Below are 21,629 nucleotides of genomic sequence, written 5' to 3' on the forward strand. Positions count from 1 at the left end.
AACAATACCCCATTTTAATTTTTTTTTTTGTGAACTAAGACAGTTTTTGTTCTACTATCTTACAAAACATCTTGTGAAAAAAGATGAACTATTCGATAATTTAAAAAAAAGGAAGTGAAGATCCTAGTGCTTGTACCACCCAGCTTCATGGCAAAAAAAAAAAAAGTGACTGCTACTCCTTAACCAAGATTAACATCTCAACGTCACAGGTGTCAAAAGTAAAATCAAGCAGTGTGGGTGTGTTGGGTTATCCCAGGATGTTTTTTCAGACATTCTGGGAGCATTACAGGCAACACAGAAAATTAACTATCCATTAGTCTTTTAATACTGCAAACAGGACACTGCTACAAATACAAGCATCTACATCAAAAAGTGTGAAAATTTAAGGGCACAAAAAGTAAAAACTACGAATGGATCAAACATACAAGTCAGCCAACACTGCAAAGAAATAGATAAACAATGAATGTAAGGCAAAAGTAAATAATGCACCAGAAAAGAATGGGGTAGAATGTCACCAGAGTTGCAGAGCGTTACTACACTCCACAACAGAAATACATGCACCAACACTTTATTACTCGGCACAAAGAGGTGAAGACTAACTCCTTTTATTGCACCAACAGACGCGTTACAAATCTGTCTGCAAAATAATGTCCAACTTGACTGATGATCTATAAAATGGTACCAAAGTTTACTTTTCTGCTCTGAAACTTCTATCCATGGTATCACTGACTTTTATGTTCTCCATCTCATACAACATTATAAGATAAGAATCTGAAAAAGTAAGTCAACATCGCAGGTACACAAAGAATAGTTGTGTAAAATCTTACCATAACCATAGGTGTCCTTCTCTTCCATGTTGCAGTACTCCAACTGTTGGGTTTTCCTCTCTTACTACCCAAACGTCCAGCCAATATACAACAGCTTATAGTCACTGCTAGGTACATAGGACATCTGACATTGGCCTACGAAGTGTGGGCCATAAAAGTGACATCTGCATGTACCCTTCCTCAGAACTGAACACCCCAGTCGGACCCCAGTCTCAGGAAGTTGTATAAGGTGTATGCCACCCAGGAAAAGACAGTTCAGATAGAGAGAAGGGGATTAGGTGTGAGGGAATGAATACTGAAACATGGAAGAGAAGTACATCTATGGTTATTTTAAGATTTTACACAACTATTCTATGTCTTTCTATTCTCATGTTGCAGTGTTCCAACTGTTGGGTGAGTGCCACAGCTCACAGAGAAGAAGAGGGAGGTGGTATGGAGCTACACTCCACAAAGCCATGCAGGACTGCCCTCGCAAACCCCCTTCTGGATCTGGAGACATGATCCAACCTGTAGTGTTTAGTGAAGGTGTGTACAGATGACCAGGTAGCTGCCTCAAGTGTTCAATCTTTTGAAGAAGGCCTCAGATGAAGCTATGGCTATGGTGGAGTGGCCCTTAACTTTGGATTTGAGCTGTTTCCCATGGAAGTTTAGCAAAATTACATAGCTTTGGAGATCCAAACAGAAATTGTCTGCTTCATCAACATCTTTCCCAAGTCTCTAGGGTGGAAAGAGACAAAAAGCTCATTTGATTTCCTAAAGGCCTTTGTCTTGTCAAGGTAAAATCTAAGTTGTCTGTGAATATCAAGGGAATGTAAGACTCTCTCACTGTCATTTTGGGGATGTGGATAAAAGGTGGGCAGGTGAATACCCTGACTTAAGGATAACTCATTGACCTCCTTGGGCATAAAGGAGGGGTTGGTCCTCAGGGTCACTCTATCCTTTTGGAAGATGAGGAAGGGAGGAGTTGCCATGACGGCCTGGAGTTCTGACACTCTCCTGGCTGATGTGAGGGTCACAAGGAGTACAGTTTTACAGGTACAATGTTTCAGAGACATCTTGAAGGCTGGTTCAAAGGAGGAACAGTGAGTTTCTCTAGAACATAATTCAGATCCCAGTGTGGAGGGACCTGCCTCCTACGGGGTCTGAGGTGTAGTACTCCTTTAAGGAATAACTTAGAAGGGAGACAGGAGGTTAGAGGAGGATAAGAGGCACACAGGCTGAAATAGCAGCAAGATGTGCTTTAACAGGAGAATATGCCAACCCTGTTTGGAGTAATTCACACAGGACAGCACTAGGGGGACCCTCTTTTTTAATGGGTCTAGCTGTCTTTGTTGACACCAAATGGAGAACCTCTTCCACTTAAGATAAATAAGATCTCCTAGTATTAGGTTTCCTGGCCTCCTGCAGGACTGTAAGTACGTCCACAGTGTAAAGGTCTCTTAAAGGGATCAAAATTCTATTTCCCACAGGGTTAGCTTCAGAGATTCTAAGTGGGGATGGATCTGGGATCTCTCTTCCTGTGTGAGAAGGTCCACTTTGTGAGGTAACTTGTGGTGAGTATCCTTGGTTAATTGCAAGAGGAGGGGAAACCAATTCTGTCTAGGCCATAAGGGAGTCATCAGCAAGGTTTTTGGTCCGTCCTGCCGGATCTTCAGCAGAACCTTTTGAATTAGTGGAAAGGGGGGGATGCATACAGAAACATCCCCTTCCATGAGATGGAGAAAGCATCCATTGCCCTTGCTAAGGGACTGGGTAGCCTGGTGCAAAACAGTGGTTGTTGTCTGTTCACAGGGGAGGCAAACAGATCTATTTGAGGCATAACTCACATGTGGGCAATATCCAGAAACATATCTCTGTGAAGCATCCATTCATGGGATTGTGACATGGATCTGCTCAAGGTGTCTGCCTGAATGTTCAGAGCTGAAGGGATATAGACCGACCGCAGGGAGATTCGTGTTGGGCAGCCAGATCCCATGCTTGGAGAGCAAATCTGCAAAACAAACAGGATTTGGTTCCTCCCCGTGTGTTCACATACCAAAGAACTGTAGTACTGTCTGTGAACAATTTCAGGGGACCTTGTTTTAGGAGCATGAAGAAAGGCCGTCAGGGCAAATATGACTGCTCTCATTTCCCTGAAGTTGATGTGCTCCTGCTTGAAGGTGTGGAACCAGGTGCCCTGTACTTTCAGGCTGTCCAGAGTAGCCCACCAGCCCAGATCTGAGGCATATGTGTACATCTCCTGGACAAGGGGAAGGGGCTGCAGTGGAAGTCCTGGGATTTGCATAACCTGGTTTAAACCACCACAGAATCTCCTTCTTCAGACATGGGTGGAAGCGGATGATGAAATCCAAGGGGTGTGGGTCCATAGGGACTTTAGGTACCACTACAATTTCCTCATGTATAGCCTTGCCAGAGGAAGCAATGAAATAATGGAGGCCATGTAGCCCAGCAACCTGAGGTATTGTCTGGCTGTCAAAGCAGTGGCTTTGAGGACAGTCACCAGGTATTGGGTCAGGGTTTTCACTTTCTGGGGTGGAAGAAATGCCCTCATAACATCTGTCCTTATTATGCAGCCCAGCAAAACCTGGTCCTGGGAAAGATTCAAGTTGGACTTGGGGAAAATTTATCTTGAATCCCAGAGCCTGTAGTAGGGAGATGACTTGGAGGATTTGGCTGTGCAGGGATTTGGGACATACTGCCTGAATCAAGAGGTCCTCCAAATATGGAAAAATTGGAATCTCATGAACTCTGCAGAAGGCTATTACAGGAGCCAGGCATTTGATGAAAACCCTTGGACCAGTAGAGAGTCCAAAAGGCAAGGCTGAGAACTGAAAGAGTGAGGAACCAACAGCAAAACGCAGGTACGTGGAGCTAGGCATCCAATATGTTCAAGGTGGTTAGAAATCCACAAGTTATCAGTACAGGGAAAAGGGTTTGAAGAGTCAGCCTGTGAAAGGTGGGGGCCTTTAAGAACAGGGTTAGGTGGGAGAGATCCAGGATAGCCCTCCAAGGTCCTTCCTTCCTGGGCACCAGAAAGTCTTGAATAGAACCCCTTGCCTTGCTCCCCTAGAGGAACCGGTTGTATGGTTCCTTGGGAAAGGAGACTGTCTATGACTGTCTGGAAAAGATGGAGTTGGTCTTTGGGTGGCTGGGGAGTCCCTCTGGGAGAAGGGGGAATGACCCAGGACATAATGTAACCCTTTTCTATAAAGGAGAAGATCCACCTGTCTGAAGTGATGAACTGCCAAAGGGACAGACAGTGATACAGCCTTAGAGACAGGGGAATGGAGTCTGGGGAGGGAAGACAGTGAATGCAGGAAGTCACAGGCTACCTGCCCTATCTTGAAAGGGAGTTTTCTGGGCAGGAGTTTGAGCACACTTATACAGTCTGCTGTTTCCCTCTACTTTTTCTGCCTCTAGCAAGTGCAGATGGAGCAGAGCGTTTCCTTACAAACCGTCTCTTTGATGGATAGTTCCTATGAAATTTGGGACTGGGGGAGATGAAGAGACGTTTAAGGTCTTGCAGCTCATTCCCTTTCGGCTGAAAGGTCTTGAATAGCTCAGCCACTTTAGAATTGAAAAGGGCAGAGTTATGCAGGGGTGCATCCATTAATTTTGCCCTAATATCATTGGGTAAGGGTTGGAGCCTTAACCAAGAATATCGTCCTAGGACTGAGGCAGAGGCAGCTGATCTTGCAGAGTCTTCTGCAGCATCACAGCTGCGACAAATAAGTACCTGGTGACTCGAGATGAGAGATTAATGAAATTTTTGCCTTGGAAACAGAATCTGGGAGGTCAGCCAAGAGTTTGGTGAACTGGGACAGAAGTGGCAAGGCATACTTGGACATGTGTCGGCTGCATGTTTTATACCCCTGACGACCTGACATGATGGAAGAAGCAACAACATCCGATGCAGAAATCCCAAGACACTGGTATTCAGGCTGGCTGAGGGCTACCTGCAGGCAGTTAACCCAAATGTGATGACTACAACAGTGAAACATGAAGAACATCCTGCGGTTCCCCCTAGATATCTCAAGGTGATGTGTACGAACCCTCCCTGGATGTGCCTTCTGCGTGAAGTTCTGCGGCATTCCGCGGGGTACCCACTATACCTGCCATCAGCAGACTCAGAGGGCTCCTCCAGGTGAACGTCGACCACAGGAGGGACATTAGATGGAGGAGCGGCAGCAGTAGCAACTTTGGGCCTGGAAACCTTGGCCTTCTTTTTTAGGTGGTTCCATGATCTGACCGGACGGTCCTTTGATCCCAAAGGTTAAGTGTTTTAGATGCTGAGTTTCTAAATATATATTTAGCTCATGCAGGCGACTATGAAGGGTTTTCGGCACAAAGGCCTGACAGATCACGCAAGAAAGATGGTCATGCGTAGGCCCTAGACAGAAAAAGAAAAGGCAATGATCATAGGCATACTTATGGGGGATATGATGACCACACTTGCACTTTCCCTTCCTGGATGACATATAACCGTAACAGGCAAGCAGTGACAAAAGAAACAAAACGGCCCCAATGGGGTACTTATCTTTAGTGAAGACTCAAAGTGAAGAAGGCAGGAACGCTGACATTCGACTGGCGGCAGAGAAGTTCAGAGGAAAGGTATGTGCAGATGTTACCTTTATGGCCCACACTCCCTGGGCCAATGTCAGTCTTCCAACATACCTAGCAGTGACTAGAAGCTTTTGTATACTGGCTGGACGTTTGGGTAGCAAGAGAGGAAAACCCAACAGTTGGAATACTGCAACATGAGACTAGAAGGCCATCTGCATGTGACAGAACACAGCCTCTGCACTCCCTCCCCTTGTTGCTTATTATTAGCCAAGGTCAACATTACTTTGAAAAAAGGCAGGTAGCTTTCCCCCACAAAAGTAATACATTTGCTTTCCTCCTTTTCTTCAGCAACTTCTAAATGAGAAAAAAAACTTCTCTGAAACACTGCTGAAGAATTTCTCCAATCTTTATGATTTAGGAAACATTAACTCTTCCCACATCTATCACACTCTAATCTGACATAAATACTATAACATTTCTGCACCATTCTACATTGAAGGTATAGTTTTATAATCCATTCTGCCCTAAAATGGCTTTCCAAAGGTTGCAACACTGATACGGCTTTGTGACTGAGCCAAAGCTTTTTTCTACAAATTTACTGCTATTCCTTATCTTCCATGTTCTCACTCTCTGTTCACTCATAAAGGGAGTGCTCAGAATTACTGCTTTCTTTCAAGAATCTCAGGTGAAACTGTCATTACATTGTTTTCAATAATTTATCATCTTAACAGATTTTCATAGCTTACTTCTTGTGCTGCCTACAACAGTGGCTAAATTAGCTACTTTTAGAAAATGTAAGACTGTTATACCAGTAAGAACATGTCCTCCATTCACACTAACAGTCTGACGTATCAACATTCTTATCTGTGGCTAACAGACGCTAATGCAGCTACTTGCTTCTACACAGACAGTGCATCTATGCTTCTTATTAGCAAGGATTTAAACACCCATGAAAAACAAAAGAATGCAGTTACAAGAGTTCCAAGATCTAAATGCTGAATGCAAATTAATACAAATGAAAGAACTTGTGTTTAGTTTTTATTCTTGTTAGCAAAGTTTACCCTTGCTAAGCACTTTCATCCGCACCACATCAGACTTATTCAGAGCATGTGTGTAAGGTTACACTAATTCCTTAAATATACACAATTAACCAGTCAGTCATCAAAAACAATTAGCACTATAAATAAACTAAATAGTTAATCAAAAGTTAAAAAAGAAATGCTTCATAAACAATTACAAAAACGTTGAATTCATATTAAGAATGTTATCTATATGTATATATGTTAAAACGTCATTGTTTAAAATTTAACAGCTTTCATTTTTAAAATGTCACAGATTGAAATCTGTTTGTTCAACCCTGGCATCTGGGTTGCGTAAATGCAATTGCCATGTCAATTCTTTTTGTTCCAACAGAGTTTTAGAACATCCACCCTTCGGTGAAACTTCGATCACCTCAAATTTGAATTTTGTTCCAATATTAAATGAGCATGCTAAAGAATGTTTATATGGAGCACTACTGATGTCTTCTAATATCATACAAGTGCTCATAGATCCTCTTTTTCAAAAGACGTTCAGTTTTTCCTACGTAAAAATTCAGTCACAACATATTGTACATATACGACTCCTTTTGTACAATTAGTCCAAACCTGTAACTTCAAGTTACTTCCATTCTATAATGTATCCACAACCGTGGCACATCCCACATTTCAATGTCCCAGGTGGTTTGGAACGGTGTGTGTTCTTACCACCAGGGTTCTCAAAAATATTTTTAATGTTAAACCACCCCTTCATATAAATGAAACAGGGCATCTATCCTATACACTTTTCCGGTTTAGTTTCCATTTTAAAAATATTCCAATTCTTCATGATAATCTGTTTAATGTCTTTGGAAAATGAAGTATATTCTAGTATACCATCACCCTTGACAACATATTATCTACCTCGGACTGAGGTCTGTGTTTATTTTTCTCCTCTGGCCTTCTTAGAATAGGCATGGACTTGTATGTTCTTTTTGTTGTCACTTCTTTTTTTTAAATTTTGTTAATCATCTGTTAGGTGGTATCCCCTTTCTAGGAACACATCAAATAAACGTATCTATCTGATTCCTTCTCAAACGTTGAGTCATTTGAAATCATCCCGGAAAAATCTAATAAACTGTCCTCTTACTAAGTTGCTTTTTTTGTGCTGTGGGGTGATTACTATTGTAATGCAAATATGAAGTTTATTTAGACAAGTCTTCAAAAACCATTTTGAATAGGTTTCCCTATACACTGAAAGATTCTTGGAGAGTTTGAGATGCATTTCCATTGACTTTGGCACAATTGCTACCACAGATGTAGTAGATTTATTTGGTAGCATTCCCCATGAAGTGGGCTACAAAGGTTCAGGGAAGCTCTGGTTGTTTGTCATCTTTGAGCTAGTGTTGACCAATAGTCTTCGGTACTCTGAAGGTGAATACTTCAAACTAACACGTGCAACGATGAGTGCAGCATGCACCCCCGTCTATGCCAACATGGTCATGGTAAACAGTGAATGAAGGAATGTTAGGAAAGTACTACAGGCTGGCTATGTGGTGCAGCTGCTCAGCTCTTACCAGGAACTGATATCCCTCATCTTTATGGGCATTTTTCTCCTTTTATACATACTAACAGGACACCACATAAAAAGTGAACATGCTTACAGCAAATGAGGTATGTTTAACACAGGAGTGCTTTTGTAATGTTTAACACAGGAGTGCTTTTGTATAGTTGCAATACAGACTTCAGAAGAAAGAATCAACACAGCAGTTTTAAAAAGCAAAAAGTCATCTGCTGAAAAGACATGACAAACAAACAGAATAATAAATCATGTGATACACATAAATGTCCATAAAGCAAATATAAAAACATATAAACCACAATAAAAGCAAATAAGCATATATTTAAATATGTACAAATCTATTCTTTTGCAGCAATGACATTTGTAAAGTCCTGGTTGCCCCACTATAACTTTCCAATTATTGCTAATATTTTTTTTCTAACACTAGGGTATCAACATCCTTAATTTAATGCCAGATACTTTCTTTTTGTCATAAGTGCACCAAATTCTAATACTGGTGGGAACTGTACTGAATTTCATTTGCTAAACTGTACAACCAATCTGATGCATTACCTTTTTCAATAAATAACACAACAAAAATCTAACACTTTAGTAAAAAGCAGAGCACAAGAGGTCACTCTTGCGGTCCTAATAATTGTCCACATGGTACATTTTTCTCCATGAATGACTGCTAATGTAACGCAAATAACAGTTGGTAACGTTTTTTTTTCTAAAAAATGCTACTGTCAACCTTTTCATTTCCAGGTTTAGGTTGACATGTAGACTGAGGTCTACCTCCCCTAGTGTAACTTTCATAATATATGTTCTAGGGTTCAAGCCCAAGATAAAATGTTACAATTCAGACGCAGGACCCCTCCAAATAAAGAAGGGATCATCCACAAATATTCAGCAAAATGTGACTTTGTCAAAGAAAATAACCTTAAGCAAAATCATAGTGTCCCACAATCCCAACACCAGGCTGGGAAAAGCTAGTACCACTACTGCACCCATGGCAACACCTTGAATTTAATGGTAAAAACTGCCACTGAAAAAGAAAAACAAATGTCTTCCAAAACAATTTCAATCAGGTGCACATAGTGTTGACATTGACACTGGACCAATCTATAATGTGTGTTAAGATGCAGTCTGCTATAATAAAGTTCTTTGTCTTGTGGTATGGAAGTAAACAGTGTGTTTACATCTAGTTTCATCACCCTCCATATGACAATTTCTGAGCTCATCTAAAAAAAAAAATCTCAGCAGTCCTTGATGCAAGTGTCTACATTCTGGACCAGGGGGTTCAACAAACTACTTACACACATAGAAATACATCCAGTCACACTGCCCTCTGCCAAAACAATAACTCTAAAAAGATGGGTTTGTTTGCATTTGTGAATTTTTGATATGTCGAACAGAACACCAATTTTTTGGTTTAGAAACACTGAAAAAAATACAGACAAAAATCAATTTTATTATGGAATAACAAATCTGTTAAAGTATTGTCAATTTTCTTATGACATCTGTGAATACTGTACAGTACAATATACTTGTATAAAATAATGTCAGCTTACAATACTTTCCCAAGCATTACAAAAACTGGAATGACACTTGTCTACCATACTCCCAACAGTATTTGTTTTCATAAAATGTATGTGATTCCAACTGTTAAGTTCACACAGTGCTTTTCTTTCATCACTACCTAGTTTAAAGCACCTCTTTTCATGTTTTTTTAAAACGCATTTGCCATCAGCATCACAAATTCTAGCAAAGGATTGCAGGGTGGGAAAAGAGTGAGGGATTTTAACTTCTAGGTTTCATTAAACATTCTTATCCAATGCCACAGCATGCAGAATACATGCCAAGTTTAACTTTCTGGCATAAAGTCTAAGCTGCATTAATGTGCTGGTGAGACTTAACCTTTTTGTGGTTATGAAAGTAAAACCATGTGAAAGAATGTTGATCTGGCAGGAATTAAAACTGTACCTGCTAGGCTATATATAAGCAACTTACAGTCGGTTAACAAGAAATGCTGAGTGACACAAACTATTATGAATCTTTAACTTTAGAAGAGATTAAGGCATCAAACAACTGGTACATAGCCTTGACTGCACTTTATGATGATGGTTTGTTAACAGATAACTTGTTTGACTATCTACAGACACCTTAACCCGCTTGCCTAAATTCTTTGGAATCTCTATGCCACATAAAAATAGAGAAAACCCTCCTTACAGGCCACTGGTTGGAACAGGGAGTCCCTGACCAAAGCTATTGCCATCTACCTGGATTTATTGTTACAACCTCTGGCTGAGAAGAACATCTCTCACATAAAAGATTCTAATGATTTTCCTAAGGAAAATAAAAAAATGTTACAGTTGCTGCTGACAATATTTTATTAATGATAGATGTCGAATCATTATATACTGTGCTTCCACATAATTATTGTATTGAAACAGTGATTGATTCTTACAGGAAAACAATAATGGCACACCAGCACAACATGAAAGAACAGGTAAACTTTTAGATATTGTGCTTCGGTACTTTACTTTTAATGGAAATTACTATAAACAAAAGACTGGTACATCCATGTGGTCAGCTATGGCCCCTAGCCTAGCCCACATAGCCCTATGCAAGTGGGAGGAGGACTATGTTTATAGCAACAGAGAATACATGTAATACATCAAGGTGTATCTGCGCTTTACTGATGACATTTTTATTGTGTGGAAAGGAGACAGTGCTAAATAGAAGACTTTATCAGCTATCTGAATCAAACCACCAGCTTTCTGCATTTCACCTCTTCCAACAGCCTCACCTCGGCAGTCTTCTTAGACATGCAGATTACTACAGACTACTTAAGATTAATAAAGATTTATTAAAGACTTGGTCCAAGGTAAAATGGATACAGATCTTTACAGAAAGCCTACCAGAGTAAACCTCCTGTTACAAAATAAGTGTCTCCATCCCTCCAGGACAAAATATAATGTTATTAAGTCCCAGGGCTACAGGTTGGCCAGGATCACCATGAAAATGGAACCTTTCCTTGAGAACCTAAATGATCTTAAAAATTACTACTTGGTGAGGGGATACGAAAGCAATATGTTACTAAGCATTCTGGAACCAATAATTGAATTAAAAAGTACAAATGCAGCAGCATTTTAAAGGCCTTACAGGAGGGTTTTAAAGAAATCTATGGACAATAAATCTAAAGACAGTTGTATCTTGACTTTTAGTCTGACTGCTACAGCATCGTTAATGTTAACAGAGAGAATTGGGCCATAGTTACTGAAAGCTCATATTTAATGGACATCCTTGGAAAAGCTCCTTATTTTGTGTATTGGAAAGCCAGGAACATCAAAGTAGGGTTGAAGGTAGGCCCTGACAACAATATGCATGTACCAATAAGTGTGGAGCCAACTGCGTCTTTTGTCAGCACATACAGGAGGGAGACATATTTTTCTGCCCTTATTTAAAGACAATTATTAAAACCAACGCAGGAGGTGACTGTAACTCAATGCAGGTGCTTTACAGGGCTAGCTGAAATGACTGTGAAGCATTTTACGTGGAGAAAAGGCTCAACAGACTTAAAAAAAAGGATTTCTGGCCATATTTCTGAAATTAGAGAAAACTGCAAGAATAATGCACTGGCTCGGCACCTGCAGCTACACAAAAGACACACTGCCTTTAAATTTCAAATTATTGGCCATGTGGATCTTTTGGAACTGGAAGGACACATCTCTAATCTTTTAGAAAAACGTGAACTACTGTGCAGCTGAAACTGAACTCTTTTAGAAAACCAGGGCTTAATTATTATTGCTTCATAAAAAGCATACCAGATCCCAGAAAACTGCACCACGGTTTAAAGGACGATTAAAAGACTGATATGGGACTGATTAATACTGACATTACTTGCTTATATTTTGTTTAAAAACAAATATTAAACACCATTTACTACTTTTAGTACTAACTTACAATATTATAAAAGACATACTTTAGGTGTCTCATGTATACATTAATCATTTTTGATGGCTCTACATCAAATGCTAGTTTAGATTTTAAACTGAACACTTTTGTTACATTTTTTTTCCTTTTAGCTAGTGAAAGTCTAGTTTTTTTTTTCTGTTTTAAAGGTTGCAATTACTCTTAAAACTCCACTACCAATCATGAGCAGACAGGTGATCCGCTGTGGTGACCCCTAACCGGGAAAAGCCAAAAGAAGAAGTACTCTTATACACTCAAACAGTTTTCTTAGTTATATGCCATACTTTAACCTGCATTTAATTGCTGGAACCTGTGTTCTGAGAGACTGCTTTCCAATATTTCTGCAAATAATCAGAGCGGAGTATATTTTTTTGGTTTTAGAGTTTGTTAATTGTTGCTTAGATCTCTGTTGAAACTGTTGTCTCCCTGTTCTGAGAGACTGCTTTCCAATCTATCTGCAAATATACACAGCTGAGTATGTTTTTATGGTTTTAGAGTTTGTACTTTTAGTTGTTGCTTAGATATCTGTTGAAGCTGTTGTCTCCCTGTTCTGAGAGACTGCTTTCCAATCTGCAAATATACAGAGTTGAGTATATTTTTTTGGTTTTAGATTTGTACTGTTAGTTGTTGCTTAGATCTAAACTGTTGTCTCCCTGTTCTGAGAGACTGCTTTCCAATCTATCTGCAAATCTACAGAGCTGAGTATATTTTTTGGTTTTAGAGTTTGTACTGTTAGTTGTTGCTTAGATCTCTGTTGAAATGGTTGTATCCCTGTTCTGAGAGACTGCTTTCCAATCTATCTGCAAATATACAGAGCTGAGTACATGTTTTTGGTTTTAGACTTTGTACTGTTAGTTGTTGCTTAGATCTCTATTGCAATTGTTGTCTCCCTGTTCTGAGAGACTGCTTTCCAGTCTATCTGCAAATATACAGAGCTGAGTATATTTTTTGGCTTTAGAGTTTGTACTGTTAGTTGTTGCTTAGATCTCTGATGAAACTGTTGTCTCACTGTTCTGACAGACTGCTTTCCAATCTATCTGCAAATATACAGAGCTGAGTATATTTTTTTGGTTTTAGAGTTTGTACTGTTAGTTGTTGCTTAGATCTCTGTTGAAACTGTTTTGTCCCACCCACCCTCCCTATTTTTGGCTTGTCCCACCCACCCTCCCTATTTTTGGCTTGTAGTTTAAATTTGGTGGCTTTTGCAGTTGCCCGCCCCAATGTAAATTTGATCTGGGACACTCCCCCAGTCCCATCTCTTTACCACATTCTACCTAATAAACTCTTTCTGCACTTGCTTTTAGTCCTTTTTAATTTCATAGCATTTTTAAAACTGTTTGGTCTAACATTGCTACATACGCAAGTGTGCTAGCTTGCACTGCATGCAAATTGTTTTTACTAGTGTTCCAGATACAGATTTGTTGTATCCAGGACTGTATGTAAGCTTCTGAGCCCCCCCCCAAGCTTTTGTGTGTTGCAGGGAAGCCTTCTAGTTTATCAGTGGGAGTGGTAAGCACTAGGTAACCTGTCTACCACATAAGGAGTGGTTCTGGCCCTGAAATTGTACTTATTGACCGTTTGGGCAATCTCTTCCATCTCTCTCAATATTCTGATTTGGAAGCCTGCATTTGCACTTGTTTCTGTCCTGTATCTCATCTAGTGCAGATACAGACTCTTAGTTTTAACACTTAAATTTGCTTATTCGTGCTCAGCACTTGTTCAGAACTTGTAAGCACTAAATAAGCTACTAATTACTATAGCACTCAACCTTCCTCATTACCTAAAGGAAAACAGTTTTTATACTTACTTTTCTCACTTGCTTAGAGAAAAATAGCTCCTGTACTCACTTTCCTCACTTATCTAGAGGAAAATAGTTTTTTATTCAGGCATGTCCAAGGGTCAGCTCCCACTGTTCTCTCCTGTCTATCTGATGAATCTGTGCATCTTGAGGGAATGCAGTAAATGTCTCATGTACACAGACAACCCTCTCCTTCTACTACCCAACACTACAACCAGTGAGAGATGCACTTATCTAGCTAAACTGGAGGTAAAGCTCTCTCCAACAAAGACTGAACTTGACAGTCATGAGGAGAAGGTAAACATTTGCACCACACCACACTCATCACACAGTCTCACTAAATCTACACCACCAAAATCCACACATAACACAAAAACATTCACAGAGGCTCTCAATAATAATCTGTCTAAGCAACAGACACCTCCAAAGCAGAAATACAAGCAACCTCCATCCCCCAACACAACCCAAATGACACACAGCCCACAGACTCCGTGTGCCACTCAACCACAGCCAGTAAGGCAAAACAACGTACCCAACACACTAGTCATAGGTGACTCTATAGTCAGGCACACTGACATCCTACTCACCAGGCTAAACAAGGAGAAGGTTACTGCCAGCTGCCTGTCGGGTGCCAGGATCCGCCACATAACTCATGCACTCAGGTCACTCCACAACAAGTAAAAATATGACTCTGTCATTGTCCACGTTGGTGTGAATGACCTGAGATGTACCTACCTGGACTACATGAAAAGAGACATGGAAGAGCTCTCCGATCTTGTAGCTCAGGCAGGTATGACCCTAGCCTTGAGTAGCATTCTGCCATCGCCCAGAATGATATCTCGGTACACAAATGATTGACTTCAACAACTGGCTAAGCTTCTGGTGTCATTCTAAGGGGATCCAGTATCTGTCTGCTTGGGATGACATGGTTGACAGATCACGATGCTTTGCTACAGGAAGTCCGGATACTGGCTAAGGCTCTTGCTGCCCCTATAGTGCCTTTTTTAGGCAAGGTTCAAATAAATTTGTCACCATAATTGGAACAGGCACGCAAAAACTGAGGGTAATGCTACTCAATGCTAGAAGTCTAAATCTCAAAATGTACTCACTCGAGGCACTCCTTAAAATGGAGAACATAGACATCTGTGCAGTGACTGAGACCTGGTTCAAGGCTCCAGAGAGCACCTTTGCACTACCAGGCTATAACTCATACAACACTTTTCGGCCATGTAGCATGGACTGAAACACCAAAGGCGGAGGCATGTCCATATTCATTAAGGATATCCACACCTCCAGGCTAGTTGCTCAGCATAATGCATCTGAGGTTATCAAAGTGCAGCTAACTCTGGGCAAAACTGTAATCCAAATTGTAGCTTGCTACAGATCCCCCACCATGCCCCAGGATTCCCACTCCTCTTTTCTTGATGTACTGGAAAATATTAGGGTTCAACCAAACACCCTAATAATGGGCGACTTCAACTACCCCACCATTAACTGGGAAAACTACTCGTGTACCAACTCCTTAGCTCAACGCTTTCTGGAATTCATAAACTCCAATGCCCTGGATCAACTTATCCACACACCCACCAGGGGCAACAATATCCTAGACCTAGTCATTACACCTAATGAAATCCCAATCCCTCCGAGCTACACACTCTAGGGACCTAAACCTTGTCACCACAATAAACAGGACATGCTGGAGGGATAGATTCCTGTCCCAGAGACTTTCCATACTCTGCAACAGGCTGCACATCTCCTCCGCAGTCAATGTCATGTTTAATAAAAAAAAAAAAAAAAAAAAATGGGTTCAATGTCATCGTATTGGTGCTGCACCATAGGATAGTTCTAAATCACGTGACTTGGAAAGGGGAAATGCAGTCTTATTTTTAATATGCTAATTCATCACTATTTTCTATTAATAATGGTTTGGACATGTCTCTCCAAGGTGATAAAAATGCCCTCGTAATCCACACGGTATGTGCTAAAATCTGATGCATGTCTGACTGCACCATAAATTCTCTTAGTCTCTTCAGTGACATTCTGTTGAACCTTTTCATTATATGTGATTATGATGTGCGGTAATTCAAAGCCCACTGCATTAAAAAAATGAGTAAATTCTTTATAAAACAGGGTCATGACAGGAAATTCCGTTTGGAAATCTAAACAATCTAAGGTTCATAGGTGTTTACTAGGCTAATGACCACAAGGGCCTTTCAAAGCCTAGCCATGCATCCCAAATCTCTGACAAGTTCTGATACCCTGGATAAGTATAAGCAAGGGCATGGGAGATGAACCATTTACAGGTTACCTGTGTCCATTAGGGACATAGGTGCCAAACCAGGGATGAATTTCTGGTTTCCCATCCAATTGTCCAAGTTGCACTTGAATAGTTTAGGGAGGAACTCTGCTTCACATGGATGGGGAGCCTGTTCCACAGACAGAGTAGTCTCTGGGATACATAGCTATCTCTCCAGCAGGTCATATTTATATCACAGGCAAGGCTTAAGTCTTTTGACTGGATAATTCTGGTGCTGTTTGTTTTGTAGATATTATGCAGGAGGTCCATTAGAGTAAGGTCTGACAATGCCCTGTATGCCAGGCATAGAAGCCTGCTGGTGACAGAATACAGGGATAGAGCATTGAACCGGTTTGCACAGGTCATTTTACTTACGCCCTACATTCTTTTAGTGAGGAACCTCTGTGGACGTTTGTCAAAAAAATATGTATTAAAGTGTGTATGCTTAATGCTAATTAGAAGCTAAATAAGTTGACACGTTTTTCATTCTATTTTATATACACTGTTTTATATATAGTTGAGTTTCATATGAGACTGAAAAGATGCTTTTTGAAACTGCAGTGTGCTTTCTGAAACTTGTAAGATGCCCTCTGACCTAGTAATTGCTAGCACAGCAATATTCGTGTTTATGCCTTTTGGAAATGTACTTGAGAAGCAGGTGGTTATCTGCTAGGTCAGGAGAAAATGAATGAACAATGCTATATTCTATAAATGTAATGATTTTAAACAATCAGCTCTGTTCGAAGTATGAGAACATGTGCAGCTGCAGGAGTTTAGAGATAATATAGACAAAGGACTGTTAGAGAAATGAACTACTTGCTTTGTGCTCAAATTAGCCATAGTACCTTGAATGGTAACATTGCATATATCTAACCAGTGGTAGCCAAGGCCACGTTGTTTTCCTTAGGAAGTTTCTCACAAAAATTGATAAATCAGCAGAATATTGTGAAAACAATTATTACTAAATGATGATGACAAAACTTGTGATTCACTATGTCAGCTTGGAAGGCAATGTCTTATTAGAAAGTGTATAAAAATGTTAGCATTTCCTGTTTCTAGCTAGACAAACTCTGTATTAGCACGTTTTGGTCTCCTTGCTGCAAGATTAAAGTGCCTTAACCTGAACCTACACAGTGTTTTGATCATTTTTAAAGTATATTTTTCCTTTGACAGTTTTGGTCCTTCGGACCGGAAAGTACCTCTAACTCTAGGCCCAGGTCAGAATTGGGCCCGATGGCATGTACCCGTACGGAGAAGTGGCCACATCGACTCTTCTGTTTTGAAAGACCTCTGACTGAATTGTCGTTCGAAAGAGGCCAGCCACTGTTTCTGATCTGGGATTAGAGGACGAGTCAACATTCCGGTGGTTCAACACACGGAGGGTCAGGTAAGGAGGAATTTACCTTTTTTCTGTTTTAGATCAGGGACTTGTTACAGTACTGTTTTGTCAGGGAGATTTGCATGTGCAGATCAGGGGCAAAAAGATTGCTGCCTTGTCATAGATCAGGGAAACAGAATAGGTAGGCAGTTATTCTAGATAAACTGTGAAAAGGTGTAAAATCGTGGTACCACGTGATAAGAAGGGTTACGTAACGATTTTTAACTTAGCTAAGGCAACATGGGAAATCAGTGCACGAAAAGTTCCCGAGACCCGCCCCTAACCGAAGACGCGAAATATATGCAATTACAGTGTGCCGATAATGTAAAGTATTATGCAAAATGGGTTGATAAATACAAATTTGATGGCAATTTAGATAAATCTTCACTTATTAAACTTGTTAGACAACTTAAAACAGACGCGAAAGGTCAGCTAAAAAAGCAATGACAATTAGGAGTCCCTCAGGCACACAGGTGGCTTGAGGAAGCAAACCGCAGGGAACAAAAGATTAAAAATTCAAAAGCAATGTTCTTAGATAAAGAAGATAATAACTTGGTAATAGCAACAGCCCCTCCTCCGCTTCCTTTACCGGAATATGAAGCGAGTGGACAAGCTGATCCACCTCCGCTATACCCAGCTGTTCCTGCAAAATCAAAACCGTTTGTCAGGGATCCTATCGAGACCAGGTCTCGAACACGCAACTTGAGAGGGGATATTAAATTATATGAAATAAATAGAAATTCACAAGCTATGAGTGAAGAAGAAATATGTCCACTCATAGAAGTACCAAATCCACAAGCAGGACAGTATCCGACTCTTCTAGTATATAGACCGTGGACACCAGAAGACATCCGGAAAGCCACAGAGGGAATTCCCCATCCAAAAGTTAATTTTAGAAAATTCTTAGCAGACTTACAGGGAATGAGGTTAAGTTACCATTTGAATGGAGACGTAGTAGAGAAAGTAGTTAGACAAATTGTAGGTCCAGATTGGCACATGATCAGTGGCAACTGGAATCCCTGTGACGCAGAGCTTAGACCACTCCCACACAGTAACGCAGAACTGGACAACAGAGTGAAAGGTCTGACAGACCGAATCTCTGAGAAATGGAAGCCTAGGGCTGATTGGACTTGCATTAATCAATGCACACAACAAGAAGGTGAAACTGTTGATGGATATTACGCCAGATAATTAGAATGTTTTAATAACCATTGTGGAATGCAAGTACCTGAAGATCAAACACATGATTCCCCATATCAGCAACAGCTAAAGAATTCATTCTTAAAAGGCAGTATTGCGCCCATTAGCAGCTTTATTACAAAGCACATGGTACATCATCGTACAAGTAGATTACAGTCATTACTAGAATATGCAAGACATGCCGAAAGGCATTTTAATAGCAAGAAAAAGAAAACTCAAGTATTTGCAGTAGAAGACGGGTCAGAAGTCTTTGTAGTACAAACTGGGAAGAAGGGTAAGAAAAATACCCAGAGAAACAAACAATCTGATAAACGATCAGAAGACTTTGAAGAGAGAAAGAAAAGGGGTGAATGTTTCAAATGCGGGAAAAAGGGACATTTGGCAAGGGATTGCAGGCTAAATAAGAAGGCAACCACAAAAGATAAGGAGGGTGAGGAATGACTATATGATAGTCAAGAATCACTGGATAGGAATAAACAAGGAAAAACAAATGCAAATGTGGTAGCAAGGGTAGAGGATGTGACAGAAGAAATAGACGATGTACATGAATTCATAGATAATGAAGAAAATGAAATTTTGGACTTAGCATTATTGAGCTTAGAGCTCTACTTAGCAGACGCAAAACCGGAAGTTACACTTCTGGTAGAAGGGAGGGAAGTCAAATTCCTGTGCGACTCAGGGGTTTCACGGACCCCGATACATCCTTCCAAACTACCAGAAAATTCAGAATCACTAGACTACATATTAGTGAAAGCAGCTAATGGACAGCTATATCGGGAGCCACTCTCCCACAATATAGCGATAACTGACCCTGTTTCAGGGATGACTCAGAAAAGCAAAATTGTTGTTTCTGCAAAATGCCCAGTGAATCTCTTGGGCAGAGACTTAATGCAGATATTTGTCATAGCCGTAGTTCCAACTATGCAGGGTATGGAAGCACAGCGACAAATGGATACTTTTGTAGTGCGACCGGAGGGTGAAACATTTTATTGGTACAGCCAGGACTTAGTTACGACTGGTCCAGGGGTAGTAACCAAGGAACTGATGAACGTAGCCATCAGTAAATCCCCCTCCCCTTGACACTGATAAACAGCATTTGTTGCATTGCACTTTATATTACTGTAACAGACCAGGACCTGATAAAGAATATGAGCAAGAACTGTTTAGAAACCATGCTAATAGGTTAGTATTATGAAATTTGTACTGGGACACAGAAGGAAACAGTGTAGTAAGCTGTTCATTGCCCCAGGAATTCCTAGCACTTTACAAATCTAGTCGATTACCACATGTAAGCTTAACTAAAGATAGAAATTTGAAGTGGGCAGACCTAGGAGAAAAAGTCACAAGGTGGGAAAAACAGAGTTAGAACTCTCTGAACAAGGAGTACAAAAGCAAAAGTAAAACTGGATAACACAGACACACCCAGCTGTGCACTCACAGGCAAGTGAGGATAGCTGAGTAGCACTCTTACTAGAGGAAGAGGAAAAAGCCTTACGACACATACCAGAGACTCTCTGGTCAACAGGGAAATCAGATGTAGGACTTATTCGTACAGCAGGACCACTTACTATTATGCCAAAATCAGCATTTAGACCTCAAAAGAGACAGTATCCCTTAAGAAAGGATGCAGAAATAGGAATCAAACGTATAATAGCAGCCTTACTTAAGGAAGGAGTCTTAATAGAATCTCCTAATTCACCATGTAATACACCCTTACTTCCTGTTAGGAAAGCAAACGGGGAATGGCGTATGGTCCAAGATTTACAAGCTGTGAATGATGCAGTTATACCTAGGGCACCAACGGTGCCAGATCCACACACTTTATTGAATGATTTGAAACCTCAACAAAAGTATTTTTCTGTGGTAGACATTAGCAATGCATTTTTCTCAATACCGATACACCCAGACAGTCAACATTGGTTTGCATTTACATTTCAGGGGAAACGGTATACATATACGAGACTACCACAGGGATATTGTGAAAGTCCAACAATATTCGCATAAGAAATGGCAAGTAACTTGGCGGGATTTATCCCAGCAAAAGGTAGTCAAATTTTACTTTATGTAGACGACATTCTGCTGGCAGCCCCCACCCAGCAAGAATGCAGAGAGGATACCATAGCATTATTACAATTTTTAGCTACTCAAGGACACAAGGTAAACAAAAACAAACCGCAACTTTGGAAAAAACAGGTTAAATACCTGGGATATGTAATATCCAAAGAAGGCAGAATATTAGATGAAGACAGAAAAACAGCAATATTACAAGCACCTAAACCAACTACCAAGAAGGAAATGATGTCCTTCCTGGGTACTACTAACTTTTGTCGGAGTTGGATACCAAACTATGCTTTGTAGTCTGCTCTGCTGACTAATTTGATATTCAAAAAGCCGATGGCAGCACATGATTTATTACAGTGGACACCAGAAGCAGAATCAGCTTTCTGCAAACTGAAACAACTGATAGCTTCTTCCTTAGTTTTAGGATTACCAAACTATCATAAGCGATTTTTCCAAACTTTAGACTGTAAGCAAGGATATATGACATCAGTGTTAGCACAACAACATGGGGGACAAACAACGCCCCATAGCTTACTATTCATCACAGCTAGACCCAATGGCGCGATCCTTGCCCCACTGTGTACAAGCAGTAGTCGCAGCTGCAATGGCAGTGCAGGCTTCAGCCTCAGTAGTATTGTTCCACCCTCTCACATTGAGAGTGCCTCATGCAGTCGCAATTATTTTACTGCAAGAAAAAGTAGCATATCTTTCTCCTGCTAGACATCTTTCCTGTATGCCTATACTACTGAGCCAACCTCATATGACAATTGAACGATGCACAACTTTGAATCTGTCAACCTTGCTGCCAACCTCTGCAGATGGCAAAACGCATTGCTGCCTGGAGGAGATTGAGCAAAAGACACTACCTAGAAAAGACCTTACAGATGTTCCCTTGGATGATGCTGAGGTGACATACTATGTGGACGGCTCGTACAGGAGGGGTCCTACAGGACA

The 21,629-nt window shown here is 40.5% G+C and overlaps 1 protein-coding gene across 3 annotated transcripts in view; it reads right to left on the reverse strand.

Moving 5' to 3' along the window:
* CHD6 (chromodomain helicase DNA binding protein 6) overlaps positions 1–21,629 on the reverse strand; it is a 2,211,516-nt gene that overhangs the window by 1,728,479 nt on the left and 461,408 nt on the right. The gene's annotated exons all lie outside the window — the stretch shown is intronic.

This window comes from Protopterus annectens, chromosome 12.part0 (genome assembly GCF_019279795.1).
Source record: "Protopterus annectens isolate FY-2018-M chromosome 12.part0, PAN1.0, whole genome shotgun sequence".
Classification (NCBI taxonomy): Eukaryota; Metazoa; Chordata; order Ceratodontiformes; family Protopteridae; genus Protopterus; species Protopterus annectens.